Below are 6,712 nucleotides of genomic sequence, written 5' to 3'. Positions count from 1 at the left end.
ACACCCAGCTGACATAGAACCTTTGTCACAATGCCCGCTACCGTGGCGAGGATGCGGTGGCTCTGCAGGTGACAGGGACACTGCAGGACTTGGTGTCAGCTCAGCAATTTCTCACTTCCCCTAAGAAGCGGAATTCTGCCAATTGCTGCCTTTGCTCTTGAAAGGATGTCATCAGGTGGGTGTTTTGGTGTCATACACTGAAAACAGAGCAGAAACTGTGAAATATTCCCATGATATGCATGGTCCCTGCCCCAAAGCACCATGACTCAGCCTAAGGAGATCTGCAGCTTATTTTTTTGTACTGCCAGCAGATTGTGGAAGTACAGTATAAAAACCATCCTTATGGAGAGATCTTGGTATTTTAGGCCTAGTCTAAGTGTCTCAAGTAGCTGGGGTTTTTGCTTGGGCCTAATCCATACGGTCTTATGGCTTTCCTCCTAGTCTGAAGACGAATGTGCCAGAAACTATAAAGCAAAAACATGTCCTGCAGCCTAGCCTTGCCTTGCCTGTCCTTGCCTGTCCTAGCCTTGCCTTATTTCCTTCTCATCCTGTTCTCTGTCCCATCCTCTCTCACTAAGCCCTCGTCTGGCTGCATGTCTCTTCTTTCCTTTTCTCTCACTCTCCTGCTTCCTGCCTCTTTTCTTGCAATTGCTCCATCTCACTCCTGCAGCCCAACACTACTTTTTATTCTTCCTTCCCTTTCTCCTGCTCCCTTCGCTTTCTCCCTCTGTCCCCTATCTTTCTTCCCGACTTGTCTCTTGGAGACTTTGGGCCACACTGGCCCCAAGTCTGGGCATGGTTTGACAAGTTTTCAGAGGCCTGGCTGGTGGCAGCAGGGACACCAGGCAGTGACAGGCCCGGGGCTGACAGGCTCCCCATCCCCTAGGGGGCGCCTGGCTGCCACACCCAGCTGACATAGAACCTTTGTCACAATGCCCGCTACCGTGGCGTGGATGCGGTGGCTCTGCAGGTGACAGGGACACTGCAGGACTTGGTGTCAGCTCAGCAATTTCTCACTTCCCCTAAGAAGCGGAATTCTGCAAATTGCTGCCTTTGCTCTTGAAAGGATGTCATCAGGTGGGTGTTTTGGTGTCATACACTGAAAACAGAGCAGAAACTGTGAAATATTCCCATGATATGCATGGTCCCTTCCCCAAAGCACCATGACTCAGCCTAAGGAGATCTGCAGCTTATTTTTTTGTACTGCCAGCAGATTGTGGAAGTACAGTATAAAAACCATCCTTATGGAGAGATCTTGGTATTTTAGGCTTAGTCTAAGTGTCTCAAGTAGCTGGGGTTTTTGCTTGGGCCTAATCCATACGGTCTTATGGCTTTCCTCCTAGTCTGAAGACGAATGTGCTAGAAACTATAAAGCAAAAACATGTCCTGCAGCCTAGCCTTGCCTTGCCTGTCCTTGCCTGTCCTAGCCTTGCCTTATGTCCTTCTCATCCTGTTCTCTGTCCCATCCTCTCTCACTAACCCCTCGTCTGGCTGCATGTCTGTTCTTTCCTTTTCTCTCACTCTCCTGCTTCCTGCCTCTTTTCTTGCAATTCCTCCATCTCACTCCTGCAGCCCAACACTACTTTTTATTCTTCCTTCCCTTTCTCCTGCTCCCTTCGCTTTCTCCCTCTGTCCCCTATCTTTCTTCCCGACTTGTCTCTTGGAGACTTTGGGCCAAACTGGCCCCAAGTCTGGGCATGGTTTGACAAGTTTTCAGAGGCCTGGCTGGTGGCAGCAGGGACACCAGGCAGTGACAGGCTCCCCATCCCCTAGGGGGCGCCTGGCTGCCACACCCAGCTGACATAGAACCTTTGTCACAATGCCCGCTACCGTGGCGAGGATGCAGTGGCTCTGCAGGTGACAGGGACACTGCAGGACTTGGTGTCAGCTCAGCAATTTCTCACTTCCCCTAAGAAGCGGAATTCTGCAAATTGCTGCCTTTGCTCTTGAAAGGATGTCATCAGGTGGGTGTTTTGGTGTCATACACTGAAAACAGAGCAGAAACTGTGAAATATTCCCATGATATGCATGGTCCCTGCCCCAAAGCACCATGACTCAGCCTAAGGAGATCTGCAGCTTATTTTTTTGTACTGCCAGCAGATTGTGGAAGTACAGTATAAAAACCATCCTTATGGAGAGATCTTGGTATTTTAGGCTTAGTCTAAGTGTCTCAAGTAGCTGGGGTTTTTGCTTGGGCCTAATCCATACGGTCTTATGGCTTTCCTCCTAGTCTGAAGACGAATGTGCTAGAAACTATAAAGCAAAAACATGTCCTGCAGCCTAGACTTGCCTTGCCTGTCCTTGCCTGTCCTAGCCTTGCCTTATGTCCTTCTCATCCTGTTCTCTGTCCCATCCTCTCTCAATAAACCCTCGTCTGACTGCATGTCTGTTCTTTCCTTTTCTCTCACTCTCCTGCTTCTTGCCTCTTTTCTTGCAATTCCTCCATCTCACTCCTGCAGCCCAACACTACTTTTTATTCTTCCTTCCCTTTCTCCTGCTCCCTTCGCTTTCTCCCTCTGTCCCATATCTTTCTTCCCGACTTGTCTCTTGCAGACTTTGGGCCAAACTGGCCCCAAGCCTGGGCATGGTTTGACAAGTTTTCAGAGGCCTGGCTGGTGGCAGCAGGGAGACAAGGCAGTGACAGGCCCGGGGCTGACAGGCTCCCCATCCCCTAGGGGGCGCCTGGCTGCCACACCCAGCTGACATAGAACCTTTGTCACAATGCCCGCTACCGTGGCGAGGATGCGGTGGGTCTGCAGGTGACAGGGACACTGCAGGACTTGGTGTCAGCTCAGCAATTTCTCACTTCCCCTAAGAAGCGGAATTCTGCAAATTGCTGCCTTTGCTCTTGAAAGGATGTCATCAGGTGGGTGTTTTGGTGTCATACACTGAAAACAGAGCAGAAACTGTGAAATATTCCCATGATATGCATGGTCCCTGCCCCAAAGCACCATGACTCAGCCTAAGGAGATCTGCAGCTTCTTTTTTTGTACTGCCAGCAGATTGTGGAAGTACAGTATAAAAACCATCCTTATGGAGAGATCTTGGTATTTTAGGCTTAGTCTAAGTGTCTCAAGTAGCTGGGGTTTTTGCTTGGGCCTAATCCATACGGTCTTATGGCTTTCCTCCTAGTCTGAAGACCAATGTGCTAGAAACTATAAAGCAAAAACATGTCCTGCAGCCTAGCCTTGCCTTGCCTGTCCTTGCCTGTCCTAGCCTTGCCTTATGTCCTTCTCATCCTGTTCTCTGTCCCATCCTCTCTCACTAAGCCCTCGTCTGGCTGCATGTCTCTTCTTTCCTTTTCTCTCACTCTCCTGCTTCCTGCCTCTTTTCTTGCAATTCCTCCATCTCACTCCTGCAGCCCAACACTACTTTTTATTCTTCCTTCCCTTTCTCCTGCTCCCTTCGCTTTCTCCCTCTGTCCCCTATCTTTCTTCCCGACTTGTCTCTTGGAGACTTTGGGCCAAACTGGCCCCAAGTCTGGGCATGGTTTGACAAGTTTTCAGAGGCCTGGCTGGTGGCAGCAGGGCCAGCAGGCAGTGACAGGCCCGGGGCTGACAGGCTCCCCATCCCCTAGGGGGCGCCTGGCTGCCACACCCAGCTGACATAGAACCTTGGTCACAATGCCCGCTACCGTGGCGAGGATGCGGTGGCTCTGCAGGTGACAGGGACACTGCAGGACTTGGTGTCAGCTCAGCAATTTCTCACTTCCCCTAAGAAGCGGAATTCTGCCAATTGCTGCCTTTGCTCTTGAAAGGATGTCATCAGGTGGGTGTTTTGGTGTCATACACTGAAAACAGAGCAGAAACTGTGAAATATTCCCATGATATGCATGGTCCCTGCCCCAAAGCACCATGACTCAGCCTAAGGAGATCTGCAGCTTATTTTTTTGTACTGCCAGCAGATTGTGGAAGTGCAGTATAAAAACCATCCTTATGGAGAGATCTTGGTATTTTAGGCTTAGTCTAAGTGTCTCAAGTAGCTGGGGTTTTTGCTTGGGCCTAATCCATACAGTCTTATGGCTTTCCTCCTAGTCTGAAGACGGTTGTGCTAGAACATATAAAGCAAAAACATGTCCTGCAGCCTAGCCTTGCCTTGCCTGTCCTTGCCTGTCCTAGCCTTGCCTTATGTCCTTCTCATCCTGTTCTCTGTCCCATCCTCTCTCAATAACCCCTCGTCTGGCTGCATGTCTGTTCTTTCCTTTTCTCTCACTCTCCTGCTTCCTGCCTCTTCTCTTGCAATTCCTCCATCTCACTCCTGCAGCCCAACACTACTTTTTATTCTTCCTTCCCTTTCTCCTGCTCCCTTCGCTTTCTCCCTCTGTCCCATATCTTTCTTCCCGACTTGTCTCTTGCAGACTTTGGGCCAAACTGGCCCCAAGCCTGGGCATGGTTTGACAAGTTTTCAGAGGCCTGGCTGGTGGCAGCAGGGAGACCAGGCAGTGACAGGCCCGGGGCTGACAGGCTCCCCATCCCCTAGGGGGCGCCTGGCTGCCACACCCAGCTGACATAGAACCTTTGTCACAATGCCCGCTACCGTGGCGAGGATGCGGTGGGTCTGCAGGTGACAGGGACACTGCAGGACTTGGTGTCAGCTCAGCAATTTCTCACTTCCCCTAAGAAGCGGAATTCTGCAAATTGCTGCCTTTGCTCTTGAAAGGATGTCATCAGGTGGGTGTTTTGGTGTCATACACTGAAAACAGAGCAGAAACTGTGAAATATTCCCATGATATGCATGGTCCCTGCCCCAAAGCACCATGACTCAGCCTAAGGAGATCTGCAGCTTATTTTTTTGTACTGCCAGCAGATTGTGGAAGTACAGTATAAAAACCATCCTTATGGAGAGATCTTGGTATTTTAGGCTTAGTCTAAGTGTCTCAAGTAGCTGGGGTTTTTGCTTGGGCCTAATCCATACGGTCTTATGGCTTTCCTCCTAGTCTGAAGACCAATGTGCTAGAAACTATAAAGCAAAAACATGTCCTGCAGCCTAGCCTTGCCTTGCCTGTCCTTGCCTGTCCTAGCCTTGCCTTATGTCCTTCTCATCCTGTTCTCTGTCCCATCCTCTCTCACTAAGCCCTCGTCTGGCTGCATGTCTCTTCTTTCCTTTTCTCTCACTCTCCTGCTTCCTGCCTCTTTTCTTGCAATTCCTCCATCTCACTCCTGCAGCCCAACACTACTTTTTATTCTTCCTTCCCTTTCTCCTGCTCCCTTCGCTTTCTCCCTCTGTCCCCTATCTTTCTTCCCGACTTGTCTCTTGGAGACTTTGGGCCAAACTGGCCCCAAGTCTGGGCATGGTTTGACAAGTTTTCAGAGGCCTGGCTGGTGGCAGCAGGGCCAGCAGGCAGTGACAGGCCCGGGGCTGACAGGCTCCCCATCCCCTAGGGGGCGCCTGGCTGCCACACCCAGCTGACATAGAACCTTGGTCACAATGCCCGCTACCGTGGCGAGGATGCGGTGGCTCTGCAGGTGACAGGGACACTGCAGGACTTGGTGTCAGCTCAGCAATTTCTCACTTCCCCTAAGAAGCGGAATTCTGCCAATTGCTGCCTTTGCTCTTGAAAGGATGTCATCAGGTGGGTGTTTTGGTGTCATACACTGAAAACAGAGCAGAAACTGTGAAATATTCCCATGATATGCATGGTCCCTGCCCCAAAGCACCATGACTCAGCCTAAGGAGATCTGCAGCTTATTTTTTTGTACTGCCAGCAGATTGTGGAAGTGCAGTATAAAAACCATCCTTATGGAGAGATCTTGGTATTTTAGGCTTAGTCTAAGTGTCTCAAGTAGCTGGGGTTTTTGCTTGGGCCTAATCCATACAGTCTTATGGCTTTCCTCCTAGTCTGAAGACGGTTGTGCTAGAACATATAAAGCAAAAACATGTCCTGCAGCCTAGCCTTGCCTTGCCTGTCCTTGCCTGTCCTAGCCTTGCCTTATGTCCTTCTCATCCTGTTCTCTGTCCCATCCTCTCTCAATAACCCCTCGTCTGGCTGCATGTCTGTTCTTTCCTTTTCTCTCACTCTCCTGCTTCCTGCCTCTTCTCTTGCAATTCCTCCATCTCACTCCTGCAGCCCAACACTACTTTTTATTCTTCCTTCCCTTTCTCCTGCTCCCTTCGCTTTCTCCCTCTGTCCCATATCTTTCTTCCCGACTTGTCTCTTGCAGACTTTGGGCCAAACTGGCCCCAAGCCTGGGCATGGTTTGACAAGTTTTCAGAGGCCTGGCTGGTGGCAGCAGGGAGACCAGGCAGTGACAGGCCCGGGGCTGACAGGCTCCCCATCCCCTAGGGGGCGCCTGGCTGCCACACCCAGCTGACATAGAACCTTTGTCACAATGCCCGCTACCGTGGCGAGGATGCGGTGGGTCTGCAGGTGACAGGGACACTGCAGGACTTGGTGTCAGCTCAGCAATTTCTCACTTCCCCTAAGAAGCGGAATTCTGCAAATTGCTGCCTTTGCTCTTGAAAGGATGTCATCAGGTGGGTGTTTTGGTGTCATACACTGAAAACAGAGCAGAAACTGTGAAATATTCCCATGATATGCATGGTCCCTGCCCCAAAGCACCATGACTCAGCCTAAGGAGATCTGCAGCTTATTTTTTTGTACTGCCAGCAGATTGTGGAAGTACAGTATAAAAACCATCCTTATGGAGAGATCTTGGTATTTTAGGCTTAGTCTAAGTGTCTCAAGTAGCTGGGGTTTTTGCTTGGGCCTAAT

This window comes from Columba livia, unplaced genomic scaffold, assembly GCF_036013475.1.
Source record: "Columba livia isolate bColLiv1 breed racing homer unplaced genomic scaffold, bColLiv1.pat.W.v2 Scaffold_103, whole genome shotgun sequence".
NCBI lineage: Eukaryota > Metazoa > Chordata > Aves > Columbiformes > Columbidae > Columba > Columba livia.
This window is presented reverse-complemented; position numbering follows the sequence as displayed.